Source organism: Hyaena hyaena, unplaced genomic scaffold, assembly GCF_003009895.1.
Source record: "Hyaena hyaena isolate Hyena2069 unplaced genomic scaffold, ASM300989v1 scaffold_2174, whole genome shotgun sequence".
Classification (NCBI taxonomy): domain Eukaryota; kingdom Metazoa; phylum Chordata; class Mammalia; order Carnivora; family Hyaenidae; genus Hyaena; species Hyaena hyaena.
In genome coordinates, this window is record NW_024082815.1 from 8,876 (window position 1) to 33,883 (window position 25,008).

The following is a 25,008-nucleotide window of genomic DNA, read 5'->3' on the forward strand; positions in this document are numbered from 1 at the left end:
GTCACATACTTAAGCGTGATATGCTTCATGTGGGTGCATTGTGGAGGGCATACGGATTAATTCAGAATTAAGATTTAGAATTATTTTGGGAGAGTACTTTAGTGCCTGTTTCGAAATAATAGCCCAGCTTTTATTTCAGGGGATGTTCTAGAAAAATACAGAGAGAAAAGCCAAGAGAGCACCTTTATGTTTTAAAGGAAACTTGAAAAAAAAAAGTAGGATCCTAAATGGGATAATAAAAGAGATTTTCACAAAAGTTTTAAAGAAGTTTAGATAATGAAAACAAAGGAGTGGTCATTTTATTTGATATGTGGCTCAAATAGTTAATTTAATGTTTTGCTAGAATCCAAAGTTAAATAATGGCTCTATTTTATTGATAGTATGTTTAAATGATAGTATATTTTAACGCTGAAGTATACACTTTGAAAATATACTGAAGTCAGTCCTATTGGTAAGAAATATATTCTGAATCATCAAAATGTAGTTTTTGCTTTTGTACTACAGTTTTTAAAGTGGTAAGAAAGATGTCATGCAGATTACACTGTAATTAAATAACTTGAATTCAAAAAAAGTGACAAAAAAGGAAGTCATGCAAATATTTGGACACAGGAATAAATCCAGGGACTTAAAACAAAATAAAACAAATCTAAATAGGAAAAGGATCATGTACAAATAGCTTGAATTTAAAAATATATATATATATTACCAGGATTATTCAAAATAAAAATGTAAATTCATAGATAGAATAAAATTTGGGAGTCTTTTTATATTTCTATTGGACTACAAAAAGGAATGTACTAGTTTATATATGAAGACTATGAAAAAGTAGTCTGTGGGGATATACATTATGTACACATTTCCCAAGGAAAGAATGTACTTCAAGTATCTCACTTCTTACCGGAAGAGACTCTTAGATTATCAAGTTTTATACTTTCTGTCTCTTTCTTTAGGATGTAGTTTAAATGATTTATTATAGGCCGTTTTTCTCAAAGTTTATGAATGTAAGCCATGGTGTGTGAGTAATTTGAAAATTATCCCAGGCTTTATTTTTGTCTCCTGATATTTTAAGAATGAAACTCAATAAAGATTTAAATTAAAAAATCTAAAAGAAAACAGAAAAGAGAATTTAATAACATTAACAATGTATACTCAGGGAAATTGAAAAAACTCACAGGAGAAAATTAAAATGAAATCATGGAGAAATTACAAAAAAAATAAATGTGTCACAGACTATCAAATGAAGAGTCAATTGAGGGAAATATGATTAAAATGATATAAAGAAGTTAGAGAAAAGTTTTTAAAAATATAAAAAATATACAATATAGAAAAATTAAAAACAAATACATATGGCGAGGAAAGAATGTAAACCAAAATTTGAGAATATTTTGAATTTATATTGAAATTTAGTGGGACTTTTCCCTTATGTCCCTTTAATATAATCCACTTACCTTTCCTCTCATGGGAAGAAATCATTACTATCAATTGGAATTACTTCTTTCATCTATGTATGTTATGTTTTTTCTATGGGGATGTATGTGTAAAATTTATAAAATATTATCAGTATTTAAATTTTATGTAAATAGCAAATTGCATGTATTGTTCTTCAATGTTCTTTTCTCAATGCTGAGATTTAAAAATAGATCTCCTTTGATATATAAAAATCTAATTTATTTAAATATAGTACATTCATTTTACCTGTCATGTAAGTATTCCATCATGTCAATATATGTATTTAGTTTTATATTTTAAGATTGATTCTGACATTAACATACATGCGCATATTACCTTTTTCCTAGAGGTAGAATTGCTGGATAAGTATATTTTATATATATATTTAATTTGGCAAAAGTGTTTTCCAAAATAATTCTGAAAGTTTACAATATTACTAGAAATGGAGAAATGTATGAAAGACCCAACTTCCTTCAATCTTTGTAGGTAATTGCTATAAGAAATTTAATTTTTGCCTCTCTTTTCAGATGTTAAATAATAACTTGTTTTAATATGCATCTCTTTGATTGTTAGTTAGGTTGAACATATTTGCATATATATACTGTTCAAAATTATCTTCAATGAAATGCTTATTTGTGCTTTTTCTCTTGGTATCTAGGAGCTATTTACATATTCTGGACTTCACAATTTTCTCTGTTTTATCGTTACAATTATCTTCTACTCTATTATTTGTCTTTCTATTTATACATTTAAAAAATTTTGGTTTAAAATGTGTTTTATACTTTGATGTAGTCAGACTCACCAATCATTTTTCAATCATGGTTAAGAGATTTTTTTCTCCTATTCCAAGATATTTCTATTACATGTAACAGATTAATATCTCTTCTTTAAAATATTTAGTATTTAATACAAATGCATATTAATTATGTGTGTGATGTGAGTAACTTTCCTGGCTCAATGTCATGCCTTGAATACTGTGTTTTTCTTAATATTTCGCATTGTCACTTTTATCAAATAGAAGTTCCTATCTGTTTATGTCTATTTTTAGATATTTTCTGTTCTATTGATCTGTATGTCTAATTCTGTACTAATAACCATTTTTTTAAATTTGTGTAGTTTTACATTGTTACATATGATAAGAACAATTTACTGAACTTGTTCTTCTTTCTTTTAGGATTATGTCTTTATACGTTAATTTTAATTATAATTTCTTAATTTCTATGGAAAATACTGATGATTACAATGATTTTCTGATGGCTGTGAAGCTCTATTACATTTTATAGTACTTTACTTTCTCATCTGCATGACCCTACTATCTCTCTGAATATTTAGGTTTTCTTAGAAGTCTGTGAAAAAAAACTTTTAACTTTTTCACTAGATTCAGTAATCTCTTTTTCTCTCAGTCTTTTGATAGATATGCCTAAATAATCTTTAATAAAGGGACCCTAGCTTTTAATTTTGTTGATCTGCACTTGCTACAGCATATGTTCATATATATGTTACTTATTATGGAATTATTATTGATGATTTACATGTATCTCAAATTCATTTCAAAATTTGGCCTTCTTAAAGCATAAATGCTTCTAAGATTAGCACATTAAGAGCTTAAACAGTGCTTATGAATTTAATTTTTCTGTATAATTATGTTATTCTTCTTTTGTATCTATTAAGTTTATATTTTTAAATCCCTTAGGTTAGTGATTCTTATATGTGTTTATGAATTTATAATCTTAACATGCTTGTCCCTCTTTCTTTGTTATTATTGGTGTCTACTGTATTATAGTTTTCATATGTTAATGTGACTATGTAAACTTTATTTCGCATAATATGTGCTTAATACATCGTTTTTTTGGTTCGTTTTCATATATGCAGTTTTTCTGGTTTCTTGTCATAATTCTGGCTTGGGTGCTTTTACTCAAAACATTCAGTTTTTAAATACTTGCCCCAGAAACCCTGTAAATGTATGATTTAGTGTATTTTTAGTATATTGGATTTCAATATTTGATCCACATAAATGATTTTAAGTGTTACTATGTATATATTTTTATTTTAATTTATTATTTTTTTAAAAAATTTAAAAAATTCCTGACATTACAGAATTAAACTGAAATGTATTAATATTCCACTCTTAAGTTTCCATGAGAAACAGAAAAAAAAATCATGAACCAAAAAAAAGGGGGGGGAGAAGCTTATAAAACTAAATATAGATCTCAACATTAACAGCTGAACAGAGAAAGGAATTAAAACGCTTTAATTAAAAAATCACGAGTAGATGATAAGTGTGTAGAAACTGCAAATTTACAAACTATTTAAAACCTGGAATCGCTGACTGTTCAGAAACTACCCAGATGGATCATGGGTGGTGGTGACCAACAGAAAGGAATTATGGATGAATCTGCATTGTTCTAGCTGCTCCCCATGTCACCTGTCTCCGAAGAAAGCCTGACATTCATTATCTAATCTATTTAGCCAGACCAATGATGGCAGCAGATCCAGTGATGATAACCTGCCTATCAGATCCTTCCATTGGGTTCGCAATTTTGATCTGCGCCCCAGAAATCTGCTGGATCTCATTGATTTTGGCTCCTTGACGCCCGATTATGCAGCCAATCAAATCCTTTGGAATGGTGAGTTCATGAGAAATAGTCTGAACAGATGCCTCCAAACCTGCCCAATAGCCTTTCACCTCTGGAGAGCTGGAATTCAATGCCACTGAATCCGGTGTTGCCATGCATCATGGGATAATGAGACTGTTGCATTGCCAACTGGTGCAGCTTGGTCAAATCTGGCTGTGGAATGGCATACTGTCTTTGAGTGGTATAGGCCTCTAGAGGTGGTTCCTCCAGTCAGGGCTGAGTCACACGGACGGGGAGGTGTGGGGAAAGCTCACAATGTAGCTGCCTGTGCTGTACGTGTCCTGACCACCTGTAAAGATGACTGGAGAACTGGACAGCTTGGGCCGGTACAGGATGGTCGCGCCCTTTTGGGGGGACTGGGAGAGTCTCCAACGTGACCACACAGATCTGTTTTATGCACTCAGTGATGGATTGCTGAATGCCAGCAATAGTGATGACCCACTCAGTTGAGTTGGGGAACATATCCCCTGCCACCGGGACCTGAGCCCCTGTACTCTCTCATATTTCCTTGATCTTGCAACCACCTTTCCCAATGAGAGAGCCACACTGACCAGCAGGGACCACCAGCCGCAAGGTTACTGGGGGTCTGGCAGCTGTGCTGTTGGTCATAGAGCTGCTGATATCCTCTTTAAGTTTGTCAATGATCATAGCAAACGCTTTGAAGATAGCATTAGTGGGTCCAGCCAAAGTGATAATTCTCTCAGGACAGCTCCCTTCTGAGATGTTGATATGTGCACCACTCTTCCTCAGGCATCTTCTTAACTGATTCTCCTTTCTTTCCGATGATACTGCCAACTTCCTTTCCATGCATAAGTAGCCAGATGGTGAGAGTGACATTTAATCCACCTTCAGTCACACTGGTGTCAATGTCGAGCAGTATTCTGGGGAGCTGGACTTTGAGTGGTCAAGTCTTTGGTCACTGGTGGGGGTGAAAGGCAAAACCTGCAGGCGCAAGGCGACTGGGGAGAAAAGGGGAGTGGGCAGGGAGGGGAAGGATGGGAGGCTGGAGGCGAAACCATAGGGGCAGGCGGGAAGGCGACCCCCTCCCCCCACCACCACTACCAGCAAGCAGGCAGAGGCGGAAAGGGGGATGGAGGAGGAGAGAGGAGGAAGGGGGGAAGAGACGAGGAAGGGGGGAAGAGACCTTGGGGCTGGTGGGTGGGAAAGGGCACAGGCTGCGGCTGCTCCAGCTGCTGGCTGCTGCCTCTGCTGGTCTCTATGTATATATCTTTATATCTTTTGAATATATTCCATGATTGTCATATTTTGGGGTATCCTTTTCCTATAGTATCTTATATATTTGCCTATAACAGAATACTTACAAAGACATAATTTCAAAGACGTAATTTAGGTTTTAAAGCTATAGAATCAGTTATTCAAAGTATTAAACATATGCTCTGTCTTCTAAGATAGAATTTTGTTCCAGGTAGATTTGTTCCCAGGTTTTTTGTTTGTTTCTTTCTTTTTCTTTTTTCTTTCTTTCTTTCTTTCTTTCTTTCTTTCTTTCTTTCTTTCTTTCTTTCTTTCTCTCTTTCTTTCTCTTTCTTTCTCTCTCTCTCTTTCTCTCTCTCTTTCTCTCTCTCTCTCTCTCTCTTTCTCTCTTTCTCTCTTTCTTTCTTCTTCCTTCCTTCCTTCCTTCCTTCCTTCCTTCCTTCCTTCCTTCCTTCCTTCCTTCCTTCCTTCCTTCCTTCTTTCTTTCTTTCTTTCTTTCTTTCTTTCTTTCTTTCTTTCTTTCTTTCAGAAAGAGAAGCGTGTTCCAAACTTTTGTTCTCATGAAAGCCTTGAATACAGTGAAGCAACCCAATTCTTAGCTTAAACCATATGAAAATGGTATTAGATGCCCATTATATTAGTCAAGGTTCTCCAGAAAAACAGAACCATTGTGTGTGTAGGGGGGGAGAGATATGTAATAATATATATTATAATAAATGTACAATATATTCTGCAAGCTAGAGACCCAGGAAAGCCAATGGTATAATTTCGGTCAAAGTCCAAAGGCCTAGAAACCAAGATTAGTTACTGTGGATTCTTTTCTGAAGGATATAAATTCATTATATGTCATTCTGGTAAGGTTTAATTATTAAACACAAAATATGTACCAGGGTTAGAAGATGAAGTGTACCTAAGGAGCCATTTAATCTTGGAAATTTCTTATGGTATAGAGGAGTCAGAACAAACCTAAAGGGGATTACTCATATGGTCTTAGCTATTACCAGGCTTTTAAAAAAATGTCATTATTACTTATACTTGGACTTAGCTGCACTGTAGGGAATTAGCTAAATTAGAAAATGATCTTCCATATCTTACAGTAGCACATGAAAAAGAAAAATTTTAAAAAGTCTTTGGGAATTATAGTGGTGACTTTCTAGTGACTAGACAAAGGGGCCAAACTAATTTGATTATAGAATGATAAGATCTGAAACATATGTGATATACTATTAACATTTACTAATTCAAAGTGGTAGTTAAAAAGGCATTTGTTATTATCACTATCTGTACTTTTTTATGGATAAAAATTTCATTATTTAAAAGAAGTGTAAGCTTCTTTTAGGGTATATGTAGAGTTATAAAACCTTCATTATAGTACATATCACCTTGTAGTAAAAATATTTACATGGCTTCATGTCTGTGACTTCAGAATACAACAGAAATCATGACTTATTCATTGTGTATTTTTGTATGCATAACAGCTGCAATAAAATATGAAATCATAAATAGTGATTGCATACATAAGTAAATGATTAAATTAAGGGATAATACAAACGCAGAGCAGAATGTGTATGACACATTTGTTGGACTTGAGTAGAAACCCTCATCTAAGTGAAATGTTAGTTAGAGGTATAAAGAAAATAGAAATTGGTAGAACTAAGTCTACCTGATGAAAATCCTGCCTTAGACATATAGACTTCATCATGAGAAAATAGCTGTTAGTCCTGAATATATTTTTTTTAATCGGGGCACATGGATGGCTTATATGTAAAGTAGTAGCATGTATGTGGCAGTGCTTTATAAGATGAAAGTAAATTTTAGAGGAAACTCCTTTCCCCCTCCCCCTCAAAGGATTTAATAGAAAACAATTGGAATAATCCAGCTATGAGGAGTTGGAAGTCTAGATTAGCTATATACATGGAAGAAAGGACTATATATAAATAGTTCACAAATATTAACTCAGAATAATTCCATAAAGTAAGTACTATAATTGCTTTCATTTTAAAGGAAGAAATTGAAACACAGAGAATTTAGTAATTTCTGAGAGTTTTGTAGCCAGGATATCTAGCTCTGGAGCCAGTGTTTTTCATCAGTAGTTACATAGCATATTATACTCAGTTGAAGAGCAAACTGGTAAATTAAAAGATCACATTATTGAAAATTACCAGATGAGTTGGAAAATATTAAATCAAATTTAAAGAACAGGGTGCACCCATAAAGTTTACCATGTGATTAAGAGAGATTAAAAAATTAGTAAAGAAATACTATGATAGAAGGATACTGTTGAAAGAGATAATGGTTGAGAATTTCCCAGAGCTAGAGAAAGGAATGAGTAATCAGGTTAAAGTCTCAATAAATGCAACATAGGATTGAAATGGAGTTTTTAAAAACATCTATACCTAGATATATCATTATGTTTTAGAAAAAAACATAAAAGAAAATAAATAGCTAAACCCAAAGAAAATCAGATTCTTGGGGAAAAAATGTTGAAATTCACAATAGATTTATCAGTAGTACCAGATGTCAAAGGAAGAAAAGAGATATCTTAACTATGATGTGAAAAAATAGCTCTGCGTTTATGTTTTTTCTACTTAGCCCAACTACCATTAAAGAGAGTAAGTGGGAAATATCCTTCATGAAGGTGCACAGAAAAGATGTGGGATCTCCCTTGCCACTCCATATACTAAATGCTGTTTTAAAAATACCAGTTTGAAAGATAAAAGGAAGCTCAACAATGAGGAGAAGTTGAAGATAAGCTGCACATAGAGCAATCAGTAATTAATACATGCCTTAGGCCCAACAATGGCACTTCTACCTTGGGAGGAATTAAGCCTACTGGTAAGGGCAAGGCAGGTGGCCGGATAGCTATTATGTAAAGCCCAAAACAGAACAACTGTTGCCAGAACAGCTGTAATAAAAGTTAGCATGTGAATTTTACTCCTTTCTTTACTCACTTATTTGTTTAAAAAGTTACTACTTAGGCATCATAGCCTAATAATAATAGCCTAATGATTGGCATTATCACAATGACTAGAAACTAAATGCATTAGACATATCCACTGTCACTAAAAGAAGTTAGGTTTAAGAGGAAGATGGACATGTAAAAAATGATTTTTCATGCATCATCTGATAAATATTCATCCCTCTCTGTTAGTAAAGTGCAACACGGAGCCCCAACTCTATCTAGAGCCCTAGGAACCTGTTAGGCATGCCTATCTGAGGTTAGGTTTCAAATTGCACAATGCAGAGCTGGCTAACTCAGAAATCTGTTCAAGAGTGAAAATGGATTGGGGTGCCTGTGTGGCTCAGTCTGTTTAGTGACCAACTATTGACTTTGCCTCAGGTCATGATCATGGTTCATGAGTTTCAGCCCCGTGTCAGAGTCTGCTCTGAAAGCAGTGAAACTGCTTGCGATTCTCTATCTCCCTCTCTCCCTGCCTTACACTCCTCCCTCTCTCTCTCAAAAATAAGTAAACATTAAACAAAATAGTGAAACTGGATTAAGTACAGCTCTCTGTGAGACTTTAGAGAAAGGTAGAATTCAAGTACCATAAAAAAATGGCATACTGGGATATTTGGAGATAGGATTTAAAGCATAGCCTAAAAAGAATAACCTGAATAGATCTGTTGAGTCTAAAGTGAATTTATGCTTTTTTTTTTTTGTTTTGCTTAATAGAGGTTCTTCATGTGTAACTCTGAAAGGATTAAAAATGGCTTAAAGAGTCACTGAAAATATAAAAACTTAGTCTGCATAGGATGTCTACAGTGATGTTCATGGCAGGCATCAAAGAGGCACTAGCATTTAAACTGTTTGGAGTTTACCAGTAAATAAAAGAAAGAAGAAAGAACATGCTCATCCTTGGAGGGACAATGTTGCAGCATGTTTGTGGCAGTGCAAAATTTTGATATAACTGAAGCTTAGCTTGTTGGAATATAAGTGATTTGGGAGAAATAAATAATGAGTCAGTTTTTAATTTGAAATAATCATGACATATCAGGAGGGTATATAAATCTTAGGTGGGTAAAATGCAAGTCTGACACTCAAGAAGGAGACTTTCACTATTTGGAAGGTTTTTGTATATAAGCAGTTTATAAGTAAAATGAATGAAGTCACTTGGAGAGATATATATGTATACACACACATTCACCTACATGGACATACATATACAGTGGGAGAAAAAAAGAACCAGCATTTTGGTACCCTCTGAGAACTAGCTATGTTTGTTAGTAATATAAGAATACTATGCTACAAGTATTCATGTAATATTTTAATACATGATGAAACTGAGACTAAGTAAGTTATGCTTTTTCTAAGAGCACATATGTTTGAAACATGAAATTGAAATCAGCAGTTTATGGCTTGAATGCTATTGTCCTTCTCCCAACTCCACAATACTAATTATAGGACTTTTGGAAAGGAAAGTATGAAAGTAAAAGGAATAGAGTAAATTTAAGAAACAACCATTAGAGATGTTTCTCTGTATCACCTTGGCACATTGACACTCCAACTCCCTTTTTTCCCTAATTTGTTTTCCTCATCCCACCAAAAGTAGCTAGATATCATCACACACCATTTTAATTGCCCTCTTCCAAATACCCTGGACCTCCTTGCTTTTCTCCATTTTACTGCAACCACCTGGCAAAATTTTGACCTTTCATGAATGTATCTATCTATCCTTCTTCAACATAAATGAACCTAATTTGAAATTTTGGCTTATTAGCATAAAGTAAGATGGAATATCACAACCTGAGTCCTCTCAGTACTAACTGCTGAAAAATGCTACTAGTTTTCTTCAGTCATATTTTCCACCTCTTTTACTTGATGATTATATAAAATCTTTTCAAAACTTAGGATTGACATTTGGACACACACACACACACACACACACACACACACACTCCTACTTTTTCAAAAATAACCCTGATTGTTACCTCAGAGAAATCAGAAGCCATCAGAGGATGTCTTTCTTAATATACCATCATGTTCTCCTTTACATGGTTGCAATGCAAATTATACCTTTCTCCAGGCCTACTCCTTACATTTCCAGAACTCAGGGACAGAAAAGTCGAAATCAAACTAGAAAGCTGTCAAATAAAATGTGTCCTCTCCTTCCTTGAAAAGTGAAACTTTAGGTAATATGATTTGAATTTTAAGATTTTTCACACTCCTCAGAATCTCTTAGAGGTACTTGGCAACACAATAAAAGTAGTCCTAAAGCCCTTGGATGCTCTTAAAGTTTCCTTGCCCCACTCTGTCTTCTCACTGCCTTTTCCTTACTAAATTTCATCAATTTCTCACCTAAAGATCGTGTTTGTGGAAAGACCTCTACACATCCAAGATGTTTCTACAGCCCCACCAGGACCTATCCTTTGGTTGTACCCTCTGTTTTGGGTGGTTTATGAGGAGTACACTGACAGTGAAGTCTTTTACAGGGAAGAGGGATCTGAAGAAGAGACACAAGCAGCCTTGGAAGTAGGTTTTCACCCCTATTGGCAGGGAATTGCAGTATCTTGAGTTTAGAATGGCTAAGCATGTGTTCCAAGTGGCCATGTCCTCTTGGGAAGGACTCCTCACTTTGTGCTGTCAGTTATGGTCAAAGAAGGGCCAAAGAGAGGCTTTCCAAACACAATGTGTAGAAAATTGGGTGGGGACTCTTTCATTTGCATCTAGTTCCAAGTTACCAGAAAAATATAGGATGTCTAACTAAAATTTCAATCTCAGACAAATGATAGAATTTTGGTATTATTTAGTAATAGAATTTATACTGTTTAGGACCATTTAGGACTATAATTTATAGCCCTGAAATGCCAAGAATATTCATTGGTTATCTGAAATTCAATCTTAATTAGAAATTACATATCTTTATTTGGTAAATTTGGGAACCCTAATCTAAGAGCCAAAATGTCTCCATCCATTTAATGTCCATCTTTCCTCTTAGGTTCTATATAACATCATATATTATCTAATAGGAAACTTGACTTTAATGATTATCGCTATCTCTTTTTTATCTTCACACTTCTTACTCTGGAAAAACATTCCTATCATTTAAAAATTCCTTTAAACACTAATAATTTCTCTTATTTAAAATATTTTTAAAACCACAATGTAAATGTTCCTAATTCTCTCTTTTTAATATTTTCATATCAACTCATTCTCTCTATCACTGCCAAGTTTTCAAAAGGCACATTTATGTTGCTTGTATTCCTCATACAAACTCGTTCCATTATGTTACCATCTTTTATTACTCCACAGAATTTTACATGTTCTGTCAAGGCCATTAAATTCAGTGGATGTGTTTTAGACTTCTGACTTTTCAGTGCACCATATCTTCCTACTTTAATTATATTTTTGGTTTCCATGATGCTACACATATCAGGTATTCTTTTCTAACCTCTGATCAGTGTTTATCAGCTCATGTTTACCTCATGCTTAAATATTTAAGTTATTGAAGATGTCTTAATTTTATTTTACCTTTTTTCACAGTTTCCCTAGAAAATTATATGTACATATAAAGATTTCCAAAAAGAATATATCCAATCTAAGTTGTCTTTTAAACTTGAGATATGTTTATTGATTCCTTGACATCTGCTCTTGGAAAACATTAGAACTCCAGTTTCCTATCCCTAATCCTTTATTCATTGTTTGATCTTTCAGAAAATTGGATAAACAATCTCACCCACATACTCATGATGAAAGCAGCAATCATTGATACCTAGTAAAGAGTTTGTTAATGGGTTCATAATTAAGTGAGTGAGGATTTCAAAAAACAAATTTTTAAAAGTACGCATTTTCACTTAGTTTTCCTGACAGTGTTAGCCATTATCTATTCTAGTTTCTGTAGTTTTACTTTTCAATGTGATGACTAATACTATCCCCTCTCACTCTGTCTCTAACCCTAAAATTATTCAATATATATCCAATTTCTAATGCATAATTTCTTAATCTAGTATCATTTGTTTTTCAGTATGTTTTATTGGTTACTTATAAATACTGGTTTGATTATAAGTAACAAATGAAATGACTATAATCATTAAAAAACATTTCAGAGGATTACTGAGGTCCAAAGTCTTAATATGATTCTAAAACATTACCCAAAAGACTACAAACAGGAAGGTTAAAGCTGCCAGGAGTCAAGTCTCATGGTTTTTTGTTGATGTTTGGCATTTATCACTCCACAATGGTCTCTTTTTTAATTGATCAGGGAGTGTACATGGTAGAAAATGACTGCTTGGCATTACATTGCCTTTTTGTTTCTATGCTCAACAGAGCCTGAATGTGGTTACTGCATGTGGTCTTTTCATAGAGAAGTCTTCTCTCTTCTAAGAGAATCTCAGTAGTCTCTTGGCTTGGGACAAGTGAACACCAGAAAGTGATATCAAGGGCTTCCTTGGGAAGAGTTTTCAGAGCAGACCAAAAAAGGGCATAACCCATGTTCTTGAAGAAGGAGATACGAGAGCGGGAAGAAAATAGTAAGCAAATGAAATGATTACCATCTCCTACAGAATAGGTAGAAACATATTTCAAGTGGGGCTCCTGGGTGGCTTAGTCGGTTAAGCGTCCGACTTTCGCTTAGGTCATGATCTCGCGGTTCATGGGTTTGAGCCCCGCGTCGGGCTCTGTGCTGACTGCCAGCTCAGAGCCTGGAGCCTGTTTCAGAGTCTGTGTCTCCCTCTCTCTCTGACCCTCCCCTGCTCATGCTGTCTCTCTCTCTCTCCTAGAAATAAATACAAATATATAAAAAAAAAGAAACATATTTCAAGTTTTGTCGTTTGGATTCCTTATCAAAACCTAAAGGCACATCAGAAAAGCAGCCACTGACACTATTCATTACTGAATTTATTTTAGATAATTCCTGTCCTTTGTAGCCTATAATGATTCTGTTTATGGAAAATACAGAGTATTTGTATACAAACTAAAAATTCTGTTATTCAGTCTATTGTTTTTATTTTTCAATCTGTAGGAATCCCACTGTCTACTAATGAACTTTTATGGAGAGTGATTAGTAAACAAATAAGCTCCTGATACTGTATAAACCATATTATATTTGAGAATGGCCAAATTGTGCCATATATTGCTATAGAATATTAATTCAAAACAAAAGCTGAGTAATTAAATTTTTTAAAATATTAATTTATTTGGGAGGGGTAAGCGAGTATGTTCCATGCAGGCTCTGTGCTGTCACCACAGAGCCCCATGTGGGGATTGATTTTACAAACTGTGAGACCATGCCCTGAGGTGAAATCAAGAATCAAGCACTCAACCAACTGAGCCACCCCTGTACCCCAGTAATTCAATTTTTGAAACTTCACTTACACTTTAGTTTAACTGACTTCAGAAGTCAATGTAAATGCACAGCTTAGGGGCAGAGACCTATAATTGTTCCAAATTTAAAATAGATTATTATACATTAGAAACACATGAACATTAATGTAATAATTATTTTTTTCCTAAAAAACATCTCCAGTAGTGGGACCCAGAATCAAAAGAGCTATTACAATACTATTATCTGGATCTTGGTCTTAGGTTTCCTGTGATCTTTCACTGTTATTCAGGAAAAGAAAATCATTGCATGTGAAATACTGTATTTTCCCATTGGGACAGTGCTTAGCACAAAGTTTATTAATAAAATACTATGCAGGTAAATTTGCATTCATGCATTGTATCTATATAAATTGCATGTGTGTCTGTGTGTATGTGCACATGTGTGTGTGTCTGTTCATCTTGGACAAAAGCCTGACGTCTGGAGAATGAAATACCCGTGGTGCTCTGTCTTTATACATGAGTAATGCATCATTTGCACATAAATGACTCAAATGATTCTTATTAATAAGGGCAGAATTACTTACAGTTCAGAAAAATAATCAGTTTAAATACATATTTAGTTGTGTTTGTTATAAGTAATTGGTAGTTCTTTGCCCTTAATCATATTAATTTTTATCACTATCCTAGGTAATTTAAATACAGTAATATATGGGTTTCAAGGATAAAAACCTACATTTAAACTGGATGGTGCTTGAATATATATTTCACTTCTCTAGGTGAAAGAAAATCTATGAAATGACCAAATAGAAGTTACTGACCATCAAATATTTAGGAACTAAGATCACACTTACCATTTGAAATAAACTCTTCTTACTTGAGTAATAATTATAATATTAATAACTACAACCATAATGGAGATAATTATAACTAAGTTTATAGAACATGAATATGTACCTTACATATATTAATGCATTTGACATTTGTAATAATTTATTACTTCCATTCTATAGATATAATAGCTGAAAAAACAAAATATTAGGAAATGTGTCAAAGAAAATAATTGACACAGCCAAGATTATAGCCCCAGTGATTTGTCCCTAAGGTTTTATTACTTTTAGCAAAACAGGAAGGGCTCTTTTGCATGTTTAGGCTGGTGAGTGTTAGCTCCTTGATTTACTGGTTCATCTCACATCACTGGGAATTAATTATCTTTGAAACAGCAAGTCTATCACAGAAATGTCAGTGAATATCCCCCATGGTTCTGAAGCCCCATCCCACAGAAAACACTGAGTTTTCAAATCTTACAACTTCCATGCTTTCTTGTCACTCTCCTTGAGTACCATTACTGCCTTCTGCTATTACTTTTCTCTCTCACCCAGGATCAGAGCTGCTGCTGCTGCTTTGTTACCTTTACCTCACCTGTGTTTACCCCCATAAGTGCTGATGCTGTTGTAGAAGTTCCCAGTGTCCCCTTCTTATTCTTCTCATCCCTAGTTCTCGAGTTGTTAGTCCTGTGTTGATGGAAGACGGGTCTCTGTCCAGAAATGTAAAATTCAATTTACATGTCTCTCCCCAAAGCAATATCACTTCATTAGCTTCCTATCAATCTTGTAGATTTTTTTTTGTTCTTTCTACTATAACTTTCAATAAAATTGTAAAAATTCCCTTCCTACTCATTCTGGCAGGATTTGTTTGGCACCACCAGTGCTATATGGAAAAGCACTTCTCCATGTTAGAATTCACTAATTTGCCAGGTCACTCAGCTTCCTCAATCTTTCACTGACCCTCCGAAGATCTGGGCCTACTTCTGTCCTTTTGTGTTTTGTGTTTTAACTCTTGGACCTTCTTAGTATCACAGACTTTATTTCTGGTTGCCTTCCAGGAAACCAGGGTGTTCTATTGTAAATCAAGTGGAAGAGGAAGGAAATTAATATATAGTGAGTACTTAGTATTGCTAAGAACTGTATGCTTATTGTTAAGTGCTCATTATTCACCAGGTATATATTTATGTCATTTTACATATATTTATGTCATTTTATTCCCACGGCAATGCTGTAGGAAAGGTATTGGCATATCAGTTTACAAGATGAGGCCTAGAAACCTGAATAATATACTCATCTTATCTGTACTCAAATGGGAGCACAAACCATTTTTGTCTACCTCCAAAAAATGTGTGCTTTCTTTTGTCTCCTACTCATTACAAACATATACAGACTTTCAGTTTTTGTAGGTAAAAATCAGATCATCTAACTTCTGTAGCCCAGCATTACTAAGAGGGTAGTATTACTGTGACAGATTATTTACTCACCCCCTTTCCAGTTACATAGAGCGGCAGTTATTTTTTTTTTAATGTTTTATTTATTTCTGAGAGAGAGGAAGAGAGAGAGAGAGAGAGGGAAAGAGAGAGAGAGAGACAGCATGAGCAGGAGAGAGTCAGAGAGAGAGGGAGATACAGAATCTGAAACAGGCTCCAGGCTCAGAGCCCAATGTGAGGCTCAAACCCATGAACCATGAGATCATGACCTGAGCCAAAGTCGGACACTTAACTGACTGAGCCACCCAGGTGCCCCTCAGAGCTGTAGTTTTAATTCCATGAAGAAAATTCCCAGTAGAAACAAAGAAGGCAATATACTCAGACACATGTGTTAGCACTATCCACACTTTAGTAACAAATGGAAACATGTTTCTGAGACTCACCAAGAAAAGGTTTGGCTCAGCTTTCTGGATGTGTGCTAACAGTGAACTGCAAAATCAGTTCTTCAGTCCTGTCTTTAGTTACCTGCTTTACACCCAATCCAACACCCAATCACATCTATTACTAATTACAACCAAAACTTTCACTTTTTGTAACTTGGTGAGTCTACTGGAATTTTTGAGGAAAAATGAATAAAATATGTGGGCATAATTTATAGGCTATGAGCTCAAGTTTAAATAATGTAAGACACTAGGAGGAAAACATCAAAAGACACCAAGAAACTAAAATTTACTTACTTTTCTTCTCTATTCACACCTCAAACACACATATGAGATAAATAGTTTTATGTTATGCAATGGAGAATGGAGAAATTATTTTTTAATGTTTAAGTACATACATGATTATGCATAAAAAAGGAAAGAAATATATTACAATGTTAAGAAATGTGTGGTTTAATCACATATTTACTTTTAAATCATGTACCTTTATATGCTTTCCAAAATATCACTACGTCAGCAGTCATTAAGATATATGTATACACACACACATATACACACATTTATGTATGTTTGTATAGTTCATATGTATGTATAAATTATATATGTAACATATAATATATGTATATTTTATATATATAGTCATTTCTCATTTATAGCTATATCTCATTTTGACCAAATGTAGCAGTATCCAACTTTCCTGACAACTTCAGTTTTTACTAAATTCTCTTATCTTTACAAACCCAGAATGACCATATTTCCCAATTGTATTGAGATATAACTGACATATAACACCATATTAATTTAAGGTGTATAGCGTAATTATTTGGTATTTGTATATATTGCAAAATGATTACCACAATAATTTTAATTAACATCTATCACCTTACATAGTTACAGTTATTTTTTCTCATGATATGAGTTTTTATAATCTACTCTTCTAGCAGCTTTCAAGTGTACAATAAAGTATTGTTAACTATAATCACCATGCTGGAGATTACATGACCATATCTAGTCATGTATGACCTTTCTTAAAATGAATTCTTAGACCTTTGCCACATATAAAAATAAAGCCCAAACTCTTAATATAGCTGTGAAACCCGCTTCTCTGGCCATATATGTGTTCACACTTAGACATGTAGACTCAGCAGATATGCCTGTCCCTATGCTAATACCCACACTTTATTCCAACTCCTTTCTTACTTTAATTTGGTTCTCTGCTCAATACCACCTCCAATGAGAAGTTCCTTAATTTCTTACTGATCTTTAATCAATAGTAGCTCATAATATTTAATGATGACTTTCCCTATTTTATCTTCAAACCCTTAATTATTCTTATTATTTCATTGCATGTGAAAAGATTATTAAGCACTAGTGGGTTCTAATATTTCATGCCTATTTTTTACTTTAAATGTTTTATATATAATTATACTGCTGAAATAAATTTTATAAGTGCTACATTGTGTGAAATAAAAATATCAAAGAAAAAATAATACCAAACTATATATAAATAATTATAATATCACAAGTCACCTGGATGGCTCATTTGGTTAAGCGTCTGGCTGTTGATTTCACCTCAGGTCATGATCTCAAGGTTGGGGAGATTGAGCCCCATGTTGGGCTTGGCACTGACAGTGTGGAACCTGCTTGGAATTCCCTCTACCTGTCTTTCTGCCTCTCCCCTGCTTGTACTCTCTCTCTCAAAATAAATAAATAAACATTTAAAAAATAAACATAATAAATATATCAAGTGACATGACAACTTTCTAGAAAAAACATCATGGTCATAATTCATAACATGAAACTATAGAAGTAAAAATTCTCCCAGGAATATATTACTCCCTCCTGTAAAACATCATCTTTTTTATTTAATAACTTGTGCAATGTTCTTATGGAAAAATAATTGCCAAATTTTATTCTTAATTACTAAATACTTTGTTCCTTGCAGAATTACCTTAAAAATTTACATGATATGTTACATTGCAATTTATGATGTAAAATTCAGATAAATTCAGATAAATGAGTAAAAACTCATTTAGGGCCATGAGTTTTTAAGAAGTCAGCCTTTCATTAAGACATAAAGAGTTATCGGGGCGCCTGGGTGGCTTAGTCGGTTAAGCGTCCGACTTTCGCTCAGGTCATGATCTCGTGGTTCGTGGGTTCGAGCCCCGCATCGGGCTCTGTGCTGACTGCCAGCTCAGGGCCTGGACCCTGTTTCAGTCTGTGACTCCCTCTCTCTCTGACCCTCCCCTGCTCGCGCTGTCTCTCTCTCTCCTAGAAATAAATAAAAATAAATAAATAAATAAAAATAAAAAAGACGTAAAGAGTAATGAAGAGAACTACCATTGCTTTCACAATAACCTATGTATAAACTGTTGACCCCAGATGATAAACTATTTTTTGTTGTTTTTACAAAAAACTGAGATGACATTTTTAATATAAATGTAAGTATATTGAGGCTGGAGTAATGCATTCCAAAAAATAATGTTATTGCAGCGGAGTTCAATCTTAGTTGGACAGAAACAAATCATTTTTCTTGCCTCAGATGCAAGTCAGTGGGCCATTTTCATTAACTGATCTATAATCTCATAGTATTTCATTTGAATGAAATGTTCTAAATTTGCCAGTTCTGAATATTCAAAGACAGCATTTTATGGAGCTATTTTATTAAAGGTGCTTTTTTGATTTTCTCTTTCAAAAGAAACCCTATGAATAATATGAGCTTTATATAATTTGAAATTTTATTTATATTTTATTTTAAAACATTCCTAATAAAAATTAACTTTTTCACCTTGAAAATCCTTTTTTAAAATTAAAAATTATCTCATGGATTGTGAAATGAACAAATACAGGCATGTGAGGCAATTGACCGTATTCATACCATTTACATATTCTGCAATAATATTCAAGGTTCCTAAGAAGCAAATATGTATAATTAGAAGAAATACCTTTGAAGCTCTTAGTTGAGAAATTTCAAATTCAAATACTATATAAGTAATTTAAACTTTTAAAAAATGTTTATTCATCTTTTTTCCTTAAATAGTTTATTGTCAAGTTGGTTTACATATAACACCCAGTGCTCATCCCAACAAGTGCCCTCCTCCATGCCCATCACCCCCCTTCCCCACTCCCCCACCCCAGTTTGTTTTCAGCATGCAAGAGTCTCTCATGGTTTGCCTCCCTCCCTTTCCCCAAGTATTTTCCCCCTTCTTCTCCTGTATCGTCCTCCGCTATTCATCTTTGAGAGAAAGAGAGACAGACAGACAGAGTGTGAGCAGGGGAAGGACAGAGAGAGTGAGACCCACATTCCAAAACAGGCTCCAGGCTCTGATCTGTCAGCACAGAGCCTGACATGGGACTTGAACTTACAAACCATGAGATCATGACCTGTGCGGAAGTCAGATGCCCAACCGGCAGAGCCATCCAGGCTCCCCACTATATAAGTAATTTAAAAGTGGCACAGTGACAATTAGAGTTCACAATAGTTCCATATAGTTGTTATTTCTTTAATAAGGACAAAACATAATTATTGCTGGATTTTATCCATCCTCCATCATAAAAGTTGTCTAATATAGTCTTATAAAAATTTCACATATATGCATGCATTTCTTGTTATCAATCCTGGGTTCCCACTTTATTTTGAATTTAAAATTCATGATAGTATTTAAGAAAACAAGGAAGTGCACATTTTCAGTGGATGGATAAAAAGAAAGGTCTTCCTCTATAGCAGTGTTTTTCACAGTTCAGTGAAAGATAGCAATACCTTTTCTTTGTATATAAATTCTATTATTAAATGCTAATATGTACAGAAAAACAAAAGTGAAGTTATGCATTGCCTGCCTGGTCCTCCCTGTAAACACTGATCTCTGAGAAACCTGGATTCTAGAAAGCAATTTGAAAATGACTATTTCAAAAAGGTGGTTATTTTTGCTCGTTTTAGTAGAATGGTAACTAAATTATTTTCTGCTTATTCTGCAAACTGAAATGGTCTAAAAATAATATGCAGTGTTGTCATAATTGGTAAGGGGAAGTTTATCTCTAATTTCCCTAAAAGCATCATTGCTTTTAATTTCCTAAAAAGTTTTCATCTTGTACATCTTCTTAACTTCCTTTAATATTTCTTACCTTTTATTTTCTTTGCAATAAGGTCAATTATGGAAACAAATTAACAGTAAATAACTTTGTACCATACATGACATTAGTCTGATATTTCAAGGTGGTTATTTTTCATCTATATCACATTACTCTGAAAAACTCTTAGGGATTTGAGAGATTTTAAATTCTAACATGGTATTGCTACAGCCACAGTCTTTTCTCTCTGTCATATGGCAGCTGCATCCTTCTAATTCCTCTGGTCAAAACCTTGATGAAATTCTTGTTCTCTCTCTTTCCCTCACACCTCATATATATTACATGAGGAAATTCTTTGATATATCAAGAAACGAACCACTTCTTACCATTTCTGGTAAATTACCCTTGTACCAAGCTACTATCATCTGTAGTATCAATTGTTACTTTACTTCTCTATAATGTGTTTTAAACAAAGTCAAAGATTTATGACTACTCATAAATCTGCAGTGGTTTCCCATTTTTCTGAAAATAAAAGTTGAAGTCCTTAAAATACCTGTTTTAGGTTCTCTAGAGAAAACCAATGGGAGATCTTATCTGTGTGTTTAAATTATATCTGTATCTACATCTCACTATAAAGAATTGGCTCTTGTGATTATGGGACCATAATCTGCCATCTGCAAGCTGGAGACGTGCGAAAGCAGGCAGTATAGTTCTAGTCCATGTTTGGAGGCATGGGAACCAATGGCAGAAGTTCCAGTGTGAGTAGTCAGGCAGAGAGAATTAAATGTCCCTTCTGCTCTTCTCTTTTTTTTTCTTTTTTTTCCCCTCTTTCTCCTTCTCCTTTTTATTCTCTTCTTCTTCTCCTCCCCTAGTCCTTCTCCTTCTCCTCCTCTTCCTCCTTCTCCTCCTTCTTTTTTTCTTTGTTTTTCTTGCCAGACCCTCAATGGATTAGACGATACCTACCAACATTGGATAGAATGATCTGCTTTACTCACTGTACTCATTCAAATGCTAATCTCCTTAGGAAATACTTTCACAGACACATCTACAGTGTTTACCAAATATCTGAGCACTTCATGACCCAGTCAAATTGACACTTAAAATTAACCATCACATATTTACCAGGTCCTTCATGGACTGACCCCTATTACCTGAGTACCTCACCTCCCCTGCCCTTCCCCTAGTTTTATCTATCGTTGTTTATCTTCTGTACCTGAACATAGTGGACATGTTCTGACTTTAGGATTTTGTACTGTTTCTTTTTATGAAAACATTTCTTTCTCAGCTATCTGCATTGCTGATTTTTTTGTCTATATGAAGTCTTCTCAAAGATATATTACCACTGAGACTGTCTGACCACCATATCAAATTGCAACTTTTCCGTCTGCCAGATCACTCTGCACTCCCAATTCCCTTTTCCCTTCTCTATTTTTTTATCAAAACATTTATCAACAGATAATGTATTATATAATTTCCTTATTGATATTTATTTCATAATCCTCTTTCATGTGGCAGTAAAGTTGAAGGGGGGGATATTTGTCTAATACGTTTGCTGATCATTCTAAGCATCAGAGAAAGAGGGCGCTGGCACATTCTAAGTGCTGAGTGAATATTCTTTGACAATAAATGAAGGGATGTTGAATCCACATGTAGGTGAAAAAATTCATTTTCAATTGCCCTCTGAAACTATGTCTATGAATTTCTACATTTGTACATCATGATTTTACATCGCTTTTGAACCAAAAGTAGTATGCTACAGCAGTTAATAGTTAATCAGTGTTAAGACTACCATTCACTTCAGAATTATGATATACTGAGAACATAGACCAGTAGACATTTAGGTTACATACAGCTTTTTCAGGACAATGGGATCTGCACTTGTCCCACTGATATCTGAGTAATAAGACTAAGCACTGAGAATAAAGAACAGAATATAAGCAGTGTTTTTCCCTCATTATGTACTAAAAGCTGTTTTTAATAGTCTTAGCTACTAATAGTAAGAGAGAATAACAGTCAATAACAAAAGAATTTTATTCATTTATTGATCTTTAAAAGAAACATCAAATAGGTTTAATGTCTTAGTATGTCACAAGTAAATGCAAAATCTGAATTGGTCTTAGTTGAACTCATTACAGCAATCCCTCAGCATTATGATTGTTATATAAACAATAGTTTTTCGCTCTGACTTTTACACAATTCAATATTTGTTCTTCATATGACTTCTAAGTTGGCTATTAGTACTTTGAGCTAATTGCTTAGTTATGAAATCATGTAAGAATGATTAAGTGATCTATCCAAGGACAAGTAGTGTGCTTCAACAATAATATAAAAAACATTTTTAAAAATATTTACATCTGTGATTTTTACCTCATATCAAATCTATTATTATGTGTAATTTTTAAAACCATTATAAGTATATATACCTTTCTTCTTTATTTTTAACTGCTTTAACATGTAAAAAGGTAACCCAAAGTTGAAAGGTGATACAAAATTCAGGATTTGAAATATGAAAAATAGGTTCTTTTTTTCCCCAGTGTTTTGACATTTTTCACATGGCAACTTTATTGTCCTGTTGTGAAGTAGTTTGTCATCAAGTTTGAAAAGGTTACTGCACGGCCACTCAAAGAAAGTGTAAAACACTTAAACCTCTGCTTGTATTTAGAACCAGAAAAGTACTCATTATGTTTCATATTTTCCCTACCCCTTGTCTTCAAACAGTAATCTTGATGGATCCAACATCAGCTGTATTCTATGAATATTTCTGGAAAACACATGTATCAATACCAGCCAACTGCTTACAGGTGACTTCTGTTTTCCTTCCTTTTTTTTATTTTGTGACTTAGATACTTTATAGCAGTTCTCAGTATAAAACATGGGAACCCAAAGCAAAAGCTCAATAACGCTGTTTCATATTGAGTTTTACTGCTCAATACATGAGGCCACCCACAAGTTATAATTCTGTATTTCTTGTTAGCTACAGAAATCACTCAGTATGTCGCCCTGACGATGCTGATACTTGTCTACAACCCTGGTATGATTTCTGTTTTTCATTTTCTTTTGGATTTGATTGATTGTAAATAATTGATTCTCCACCTCTACACAGTAACCCACCATTATATTTGGCTGATTTAACTGTGTCATTCTTTGACTTCACATCACCAGTCAGCCTCTTTCAGTGTCAGAATCCTCTGCAATTATTTGTATTTGTATATAATTATTTGTATATAAACATAATTCTGGAAACATATGCAGTTTGTCAAAATTAATAACAACAATGAGAGGTACCTGGGTGGCTCTGTCAGTTAAGTGTCCAACTCTTGATATCAGCTCAGGTCATGAGCTCACAGTTCTTGAGATCAAGCGACATTGAGCTTTGGGCTGACAATGGGGAGCTTGCTTGGGATTTTCTCTCTCTTTCTCTCAAAAATAAATGAATAAACTTAAAAAAACCATGTAATAACAAAAATGATAACCCTTTAATTTTAATCCTGTAACTAAATCCTAATGTTTCAGTGACAGTACGGTAGCAAATAGGTTATTTTCACTCAAGAGAAACATCTTGTTTTTAGTCAAATGTTTAAAGATAGTTTTCACTCTAATTCAGCAGTTCAATCCCAAAACTAATAAAAAATAGAATTCTAAGGTTGAAAGATAACTACAAGGGAATCTATTATAGAAATCATTGATTTAAGAGGCACCTGAGTGTCTCAGTCACTTAAGTCTCCAACTCTTGATTTCGGCTCAGGTCATGGCTTCACCATTCTGAGATCCAGTCCCTTGTTAGGCTCCATGCTGGTCATGGAGCCTGCCTAAGATCCTTTCTCTCCCTACCTCTCTCTGCCTTTCTCCCCTCCCTCCCCCCAGGGGAGGAGGGGCATCATTAATTTAAGGGGGAGAAATCAAGGTTTTAATGACTTAAAAAGATTTGTTTAGGGTCCTAAATCTAAGGATCAGAGCTGGAACACAAAGTAGTTCATCAGGATTTCAGTTTGGGGATGTTTATTGAAACTTTAATTTTCCCTAAATAAAATATTGCACAATAATATGTCTCGTTATTAAAACCAGCATCAGTGGTTTCAATCAGCCAGTGAATTCATTTATTTTTTTAATCTCATATTACAAAATATGCTCAGTAACATGCATGATTCTTATGTGAAAAGCCTCACATAGCTTCACAACTGGATACTACAATAAAACATGAGATATTTACCCTCATGCTCTGCTTCCACTCAGTCATAGTCCTTACACCCCTATCTACAAGAATAGTTCCTGTCTTGACTTCTAACATAGATTAATTTTTTCCTGTTCTTGTACTTTACATGAATAAAATAATACACTGTGTGCTCCTTTCTGTTTGTCCTTTTTGTGAGATTCATCTTTATGTTCTCATTGCCGTATACTAATTTATAGTGAAAAAATTCAAAATTTACTTGCTCATTTTGTTTATGTTCACTTGGGTAGATTATGTTTTGTAAGTATTATGAATAATACTACAATAAACATTATTGTGCAGGATTTTTTATAAACTTATATAGGTATCTTTGTTGAGATATATGGGCTATCTTATGTCCCTCCTTTCTCAAAATTTATATGTTGAAGTCCTAACCCAGTGTGTTAGAGTATGACTATTTGGAGATAGGGTCTGTAAGAGGTAATGAGGTTAATATGAGGGCATATGAGTAAATCCAT

At 34.1% G+C, this 25,008-nt stretch overlaps 1 pseudogene; it reads right to left on the reverse strand.

Moving 5' to 3' along the window:
* Positions 1 to 3,631: 3,631 nt before the first annotated feature.
* Positions 3,632 to 25,008, reverse strand: part of LOC120227323 — a 32,000-nt pseudogene continuing 10,623 nt past the window's right edge.